This window comes from Lithobates pipiens, unplaced genomic scaffold (genome assembly GCF_037356315.1).
Source record: "Lithobates pipiens isolate NorthernLeopardFrog02 unplaced genomic scaffold, aLitPip1_a1.2 Scaffold_30, whole genome shotgun sequence".
Classification (NCBI taxonomy): Eukaryota; Metazoa; Chordata; class Amphibia; order Anura; family Ranidae; genus Lithobates; species Lithobates pipiens.
The window spans coordinates 184,537,584-184,545,083 of NW_027507791.1; the positions used below are offsets into that span (position 1 = coordinate 184,537,584).

General features: G+C 43.4%; 7 non-coding genes and 5 pseudogenes across 7 annotated transcripts; all 12 read right to left on the reverse strand.

Annotated features, from left to right (window-relative positions):
* Positions 1-39: 39 nt before the first annotated feature.
* LOC143954137 (5S ribosomal RNA) lies at positions 40-158 on the reverse strand. The gene has a single exon (XR_013269155.1). It is a non-coding gene; the product is annotated as a 5S ribosomal RNA (ribosomal RNA).
* Positions 159-267: 109 nt separating this feature from the next.
* Positions 268-386, reverse strand: LOC143953191 (5S ribosomal RNA). The gene has a single exon (XR_013268296.1). It is a non-coding gene; the product is annotated as a 5S ribosomal RNA (ribosomal RNA).
* A 109-nt stretch (positions 387-495) lies between these two features.
* LOC143943535 (5S ribosomal RNA) lies at positions 496-614 on the reverse strand (annotated as a pseudogene).
* A 109-nt stretch (positions 615-723) lies between these two features.
* LOC143955030 (5S ribosomal RNA) lies at positions 724-842 on the reverse strand (annotated as a pseudogene).
* Positions 843-951: 109 nt separating this feature from the next.
* On the reverse strand, positions 952-1,070 carry LOC143946812 (5S ribosomal RNA; annotated as a pseudogene).
* A 303-nt stretch (positions 1,071-1,373) lies between these two features.
* On the reverse strand, positions 1,374-1,492 carry LOC143952722 (5S ribosomal RNA). The gene has a single exon (XR_013267871.1). It is a non-coding gene; the product is annotated as a 5S ribosomal RNA (ribosomal RNA).
* Positions 1,493-1,601: 109 nt separating this feature from the next.
* On the reverse strand, positions 1,602-1,720 carry LOC143953481 (5S ribosomal RNA). The gene has a single exon (XR_013268559.1). It is a non-coding gene; the product is annotated as a 5S ribosomal RNA (ribosomal RNA).
* Positions 1,721-1,829: 109 nt separating this feature from the next.
* Positions 1,830-1,948, reverse strand: LOC143954014 (5S ribosomal RNA). Its single transcript, XR_013269043.1, has one exon. It is a non-coding gene; the product is annotated as a 5S ribosomal RNA (ribosomal RNA).
* Positions 1,949-2,057: 109 nt separating this feature from the next.
* LOC143949166 (5S ribosomal RNA) lies at positions 2,058-2,175 on the reverse strand (annotated as a pseudogene).
* A 109-nt stretch (positions 2,176-2,284) lies between these two features.
* On the reverse strand, positions 2,285-2,403 carry LOC143945477 (5S ribosomal RNA). Its single transcript, XR_013265122.1, has one exon. It is a non-coding gene; the product is annotated as a 5S ribosomal RNA (ribosomal RNA).
* A 109-nt stretch (positions 2,404-2,512) lies between these two features.
* Positions 2,513-2,631, reverse strand: LOC143953090 (5S ribosomal RNA). The gene has a single exon (XR_013268204.1). It is a non-coding gene; the product is annotated as a 5S ribosomal RNA (ribosomal RNA).
* A 109-nt stretch (positions 2,632-2,740) lies between these two features.
* Positions 2,741-2,849, reverse strand: LOC143949793 (5S ribosomal RNA; annotated as a pseudogene).
* Positions 2,850-7,500: the final 4,651 nt, after the last annotated feature.

Below are 7,500 nucleotides of genomic sequence, written 5' to 3' on the forward strand. Positions count from 1 at the left end.
ATACAGCAGGTCGCCAAAGCCAACAACATAATGGAAAAAAGCCTACGGCACCTGGTATTCCCAGGCGGTCTCCCAACCAGGTACTAAACAGGGCCGACCCTGCTTAGCATCCGAGATCAGACGAGATCGAGCGCATTCAGGGTGATGTGGCCGTAGGCGATCTTGCACCCTACTTACAACTCTCTTGACAAAAGCCAAGGTGGTCACCTCGGGCAATCGAGAGGAAAAATACAGCAGGTCGCCAAAGCCAACAACATAATGGAAAAAAGCCTACGGCACCTGGTATTCCCAGGCGGTCTCCCATCCAGGTACTAACCAGGCCCGACCCTGCTTAGCATCTGAGATCAGACGAGATCGAGCGAATTCAGGGTGATGTGGCCGTAGGCGATCTTGCATCCTACTTACAACTCTCTTGACAAAAGCCAAGGTGTTCACCTCGGGCAATCGAGAGGAAAAATACAGCAGGTCGCCAAAGCCAACAGCATAATGGAAAAAAGCCTACGGCACCTGGTATTCCCAGGCGGTCTCCCATCCAGGTACTAACCAGACCCGACACTGCTTAGCATCCGAGATCAGACGAGATCAAGCGCATTCAGGGTGATGTGGCCGTAGGCGATCTTGCACCCTACTTACAACTCTCTTGACAAAAGCCAAGGTGGTCACCTCGGGCAATCGAGAGGAAAAATACAGCAGGTCGCCAAAGCCAACAACATAATGGAAAAAAGCCTACGGCACCTGGTATTCCCGGGCGGTCTGCCATCCAGGTACTAACCAGGCCCAACGCTGCTTATCATCCGAGATCAGATGAGATCGAGCGCATTCAGGGTGATGTGGCCGTAGGCGATCTTGCACCCTACTTACAACTCTCTTGACAAAAGCCAAGGTGGTCACCTCGGGCAATCGAGAGGAAAAATACAGCTGGTCGCCAAAGCCAACAACATAATGGAAAAAAGCTTACGGCACCTGGTATTCCCAGGCGGTCTCCCATCCAGGTACTAAGCAGGCCCGACCCTGCTTAGCATGCGAGATCAGACGAGATGGAGCGCATTCAGGGTGATGTGGCCGTAGGCGATCTTGCACCCTACTTACAACTCTCTTGACAAAAGCCAAGGTGGTCACCTCGGGCAATCGAGAGGAAAAATACAGCAGGTCGCCAAAGCCAACAACATAATGGAAAAAAGCCTACGGCACCTGGTATTCCCAGGCGGTCTCCCATCCAGGTACTAACCAGGCCCGACCCTGCTTAGCATCTGAGATCAGATGAGATCTTGCACCCTACTTACAACTCTCTTGACAAAAGCCAAGGTGGTCACCTCGGGCAATTGAGAGGAAAAATACAGCAGGTCGCCAAAGCCAACAACATAATGGAAAAAAGCCTACGGCACCTAGTATTCCCAAGTGGTCTCCCATCCAGGTACTAACCAGGCCCGACCCTGCTTAGCATCCGAGATCAGACGAGATCGAGCGCATTCAGGGTGATGCGGCCGTAGGCGATCTGGCATCCTACTTACAACTCTCTTGACAAAAGCCAAGGTGGTCACCTCGGGCAATCGAGAGGAAAAATACAGCAGGTCGCCAAAGCCAACAACATAATGGAAAAAAGCCTACGGCACCTGGTATTCCCAGGCAGTCTCCCATCCAGGTACTAACCAGGCCCGACCCTGCTTAGCATCTGAGATCAGACGAGATCGAGCGCATTCAGGGTGATGTGGCCGTAGGCAATCTTGCACCCTACTTACAACTCTCTTGACAAAAGCCAAGGTGGTCACCTCGGGCAATCGAGAGGAAAAATACAGCAGGTCGCCAAAGCCAACAACATAATGGAAAAAAGCCTACGGCACCTGGTATTCACAGGCGGTCTCCCATCCAGGTACTAACCAGGCCCGACCCTGCTGAGCATCCGAGATCAGACGAGATCGAGCGCATTCAGGGTGATGTGGCCGTAGGCGATCTTGCGCTCTACTTACAACTCTCTTGACAAAAGCCAAGGTGGTCACCTCGGGCAATCGAGAGGAAAAATACAGCAGGTCGCCAAAGCCAACAACATAATGGAAAAAAGCCTACGGCACCTGGTATTCCCAGGCAGTCTCCATCCAGGTACTAACCAGGCCAGACCCTGCTTAGTATCTGAGATCAGATGAGATCGAGCGCAATCATGGTGATGTGGCCGTAGGCGATCTTGCTCCCTACTTACAACTCTCTTGACAAAAGCCAAGGTGGTCACCTCGGGCAATCGAGAGGAAAAATACAGCAGGTCGCCAAAGCCAACAACATAATGGAAAAAAGCCTACGGCACCTAGTATTCCCAGGCGGTCTCCCATCCAGGTACTAACCAGGCCCGACCCTGCTTAGCATCCGAGATCAGACGAGATCGAGTGCATTCAGGGTGATGTGGCCGTAGGCGGTCTTGCACCCTACTTACAACTCTCTTGACAAAAGCCAAGGTGGTCACCTCGGGCAATCGAGAGGAAAAATACAGCAGGTCGCTAAAGCCAACAACATAATGGAAAAAAGCCTACGGCACCTGGTATTCCCAGGCGGTCTCCCATCCAGGGACTAACCAGGCCCAACCCTGCTTAGCATCCAAGATCAGACGAGATCGAGCGCATTCAGGGTGATGTGGCCGTAGGCGGTCTTGCACCCTACTTACAACTCTCTTGACAAAAGTCAAGGTGGTCACCTCGGGCAATCGAGAGGAAAAATACAGCAGGTCGCCAAAGCCAACAACATAATGGAAAAAAGCCTACGGCACCTGGTATTCCCAGGGGGTCTCCCATCCAGGTGCTAACCAGGCCCGACCCTACTTAGCATTCGAGATCGAGCACATTCAGGGTGATGTGGCTGTAGGCGATCTTGCACCCTACTTACAACTCTCTTTTTTTTATAAATTCTTTATTTTTTCATCTTTTCTTTCCATAGATTTCACATTACATTTCGTTTTACATCTACAACTTCTTTAACAGCTATAACAGTCTTATAATATTTCAATCCATACCTCAATTCCATGTCATCCTCCCCCCTCCCTCACCCTTCCCTCCCAGAGAAATAAATAGATAAATATACAAACAAGAAAAAAAAAAAAAAAAAAAAAAAAAAAAAAAAAAAATGAAAAAAAAAAAAAAAAAAAAGTTTGAATTTTCACTATAATCCCCCCCCTCACTCCCCCCCCCCCACCACCACCACCACCCGCCTGCTCTATCATATTTCGAAATGTTTCACATCATACTTTCTCTATAATTTAGATATGGAGCCCAGATCTTCTGATATTTCTCGTCTTGATCTCTCATTGTCATTGTTAAATTTTCCATTTGTTGGATTTCTGCAATTCTCTGAAACCACTGTGCTCTAGCTGGAGGGTTGCTTTTTTTCCACAGAACCGGGATACATGCCCTTGCTGCTATCAATAAATGTCTCAGCAAAGAATTTTTGAATCTTTCTATTGCCATTGGGATGTCCAGCAGCAGAAAAGTTGCCGGTTTATCTCCCAGGTCAATTCCTGTAATCCTTACAATAGTATCGGCTACCATCTCCCAGAACACTCTAATTTTTGGACATTCCCAAAATATATGTAATAATGTTCCTTCTGCTCCATGACATCTCCAACATGTCTCTGATATCTGGGGGTAAATTTGATGTAACACTTTTGGTGTTCTATACCACCTAGTAAGGATCTTGTATCCCCCTTCTTGATATCTGCTTGCCATCGAGGCCTTTTGATTAAACAACAGCATCTTATCCTTTTGTTCTGGGGAAAACGTAGTCCCTAAATCTCTTTCCCAAGCCTGTAAAAAGGGCAAATCTTGTGAAGTCTCCTGTTCTATTAACATACTATAAAAATAAGACATCAGATGTCTCAGTTCCTCTCCTTTCAAACAGATCTCTTCAAACTCAGTCAATGCCCTTATTTCTACGTATACCTTTGATTTAGATCTAATAAAGGCTTCTAATTGCCTCATTCTGAAAGGGTCTAGTCCTAATGTCATTCCTTTTTCAATATCTTTTTTAGTCATTAACCGGTTGCCTACCGAGAAATGACAAATTCTACTCATACCTCTATCTTGTATTGTTTTAAACTTTGGATCTGTCATTCCCGGTAGAAATGCTGGGGTACCAAGGATAGGAAGGAGCGGACTGGGAGTTCTTGAAATAGATGTTTTCCTGAATACTCTTTTAGTTATTCGTAATGTCTCCCCTAGTATTGGATGTTTTCTCAATCCCATTGGTATTTCTGTATCTGGAATCCACACTAATCCTTCCATTGGGATATCTGTCGCTGCTTGTTCTGTCTGTATCCACGGTTTTTCGTTTTTAAGCCTACACCATTCCACTACTCTAGTTAAGTGTGAGGCCTCCTGGTATTTTATTGGATCTGGAAGTCCTATCCCTCCTTTTCCTTTGGGGAGTACTAAAATATCTCGGCGTACTCTTGCTGGTTTCCCAGCCCAGATGAATTTCATAAATCTTGATCTAAGATCCTTAAACAAACTTGTAGGGATCTTAATTGGTATAGTTTGAATTATGTATAACAGTCTGGGCATCACATTCATCTTAATAATATTGGTTCTCCCGAACCATGTAAAAATCTCTTTGTCCCATTTTTGAAGATCACTTTTGATCTGTCTTACCAGTGGGATATAATTAAGTTCAAACAGTTCATTTAGATTTTTTGACATTTTTGTTCCTAAGTAACTTATATATGAATTCGTCCATCTAAAATCAAATTGCGTGGACACTGCTTGCAACTGAGGCGAATCCATCTCTACTCCCATTGCCTCCGATTTTCCATAGTTTATTCTAAAGTTGGATATTTTCCCATATTCTCGTAGCTCCATTAGTAAAGATGGGAGAGATGTAATTGGGGACGTTACAAAAAAGATCAAATCATCTGCATAAGCTGCCAACTTCTGATCCTCATTTTTTATTTTTACCCCCCTGATATCCACATTGGCACGTATTTTCCTTAAAAAAGGTTCTATTGTCAAAATGAATATCAGGGGTGAGAGGGGACATCCCTGGCGTGTTCCATTTAAAATGGAGAATGGCTCTGATAGTCTGTCATTCACTTTCACCCTAGCACTTGGTTTTGAATATAAGTTTAGGATCCATCTCAGCATCCCCTCCCCCAGGCCTATATGTTGTAGTACTGCTTTTAAGAATATCCAATCCACCCGATCAAACGCTTTTTCTGCATCCGCAGATACTATCACCATTGACTTATGCAATTTTTGTACCAGGTAAATTGTGTTCACCACTCGTTGCGTATTTTCTCTTCCTTCTCTCCCTGGGACGAATCCCACTTGATCTGGGTGTATTAGTTCCGGTATCAAATTTATCAATCTCATGGCTAATATTTTTGTGAACAATTTAAGGTCCACATTCAACAACGAAATAGGTCGGTAGCTGGGACACTGAGAGGGATCCTTTCCTTCTTTCGGTATTACTGTTATATGCGCCAGTAACGTTTCTGTTGGAATTTGCTTCCCTTCCCGTATTGAATTATAAGCTTCCACGAATCTCGGAGCCAATTTCTCCGCGAACATTCTATAATATGACAAAGTAAATCCATCTGGACCTGGTGATTTACCTAATTTCAATATTTTTAATACTTTTGCAACTTCCTCTAGAGTGATTGGTACATCTATTTCTCTGGCCATTTCCTCTGTTATTTTTGGCATTTCTGTCCTTTCAATATATTCTCTAGCGATCTCTCCTTTTTTTAACTCCTCTGCCAACGTAGACTTCTTTTCCAACTGATATAGCTTCTCATAGTATTCTTTGAATACCTGAGCAATTTTCTCCGATGTATTAACCATTTCATCTCTCTGTGTCTTAATTTGTGTAATTGAATTCCTAGTTGTGCTTTCTCTGAGGGCGTTTGCCAACAGTCTCCCTGGTTTATTCCCAAATTCATAGAATCTCCGTTTCCCTCGAGTTAGCTTTGCTTTCGCTTTATCTATTAATTGGAGATTTAATTTTTCACGCAGACCCTCTAATTTCTGTTCTACTAGTTGTGCTTGTGATTTTTTATGTACTGTTTCTAGTTCCCTAATCTCTTTAAGCAAGTTATCAATCGTTTCATTCATTCTGCGTTTTCTATGTGCTCCCATGGATATAAATATTCCTCTCATGACACATTTATGTGCTTCCCATATACAAAAAGGTGTTGTTTCTCCTACTTTATTTGTTGCAAAAAAAACATCCAGTTCTTGTTCTAATTTTACCTTATATTCACTATCCTTTAGTAATGTTTCATTTAACTTCCATTGCCATTCCCTTGGTTCAGCTTCCCCTAATTCAATCACACAACTCGTCGGGGCGTGGTCTGATAGTGTAAATAGGCCAATTGAGGCTTCCACTAGGGATGTAATCACATTCTGGGAGATTAAAATATAGTCAATTCTAGAGTAAGATTTATATTTTGCCGAGAAAAAAGTATAATCTCTGCTCTGTGTGTGAACAGCCCTCCAGCTGTCGATCAGCTGCAATTCTTGCATCATTCTCTTTACTTTCCTTAATTTGACATAAGATAGATGAGACGAGCCTTTTGATGTGTCTTTTATTGGATCCAAAGCCATATTTAGGTCGCCTCCTAACACTAGTATTCCCTCTTTATGTTGTTGAATAATCTGTAAATAGATTTCTAGAGAGGTTACTTGGTTTTCATTTGGCAGATATATATTTACCAATGTCACTTTTTGGCAGCCCAATGTACCTTTTACTATCAGGAGGCGACCTTCCTCATCCATGTATACCCCTTGTTCCTTCCATGGTGTCTGTCTTGCTATTAAAATAGATACCCCACAAGATTTCGAGTTCTGTGAGGTGCTATGATATACCCAGGGGAAATAGTGATCTTTACTCCAAGGGATCCTATCCTTTTTAAAATGAGTTTCCTGTAAGAAAACTATTTGAGATTTAAATCTTTTCAACTCCATTATTAATCGTGTACGTTTCTCTGGGGTGTTTAGTCCCTTAACATTGTATGATGTGAAACTTATTTTAGTCATTTTTATTGTCAGTTCGGGGGGGGGGGGGGGGGAGGGAAAAAGAGAGGAGACGAAAAATAAATAAATATATAAAAATAAAACCCAATCCACGCCCCAAAACAACCCCTTCTTTCAGATAAATGAGAGACAGATACTATATCCGGAGCTGTCCCCCACGAAAAAAAAAAAAAAAAAAAAAACCCAACGCCTCCGACTTTTCCTCCACCTGGAGGAGAGGCGTTTAATATGGGGGTGTTAGTGAGCAAAAGAGGAGCAAGTGAACCGCGCCCACAACCAGCGTTCTCCACACTAACAATAATTATTTTTCCACCACATTCATCTTTTTCTTGTTAACATAGACATGATCTTTATCATTATCTTTACTTAATCCTTTACTTTTCACATATTATCTCTATTCTTCCCCTTTATTTCTTTTCCCTTTCTCTTTCTCTTTCCCATCTTCTCTCCCTTCTCTCCCTCCTCCCCCTCATCATTTCTACTGCTACCCCTCTCT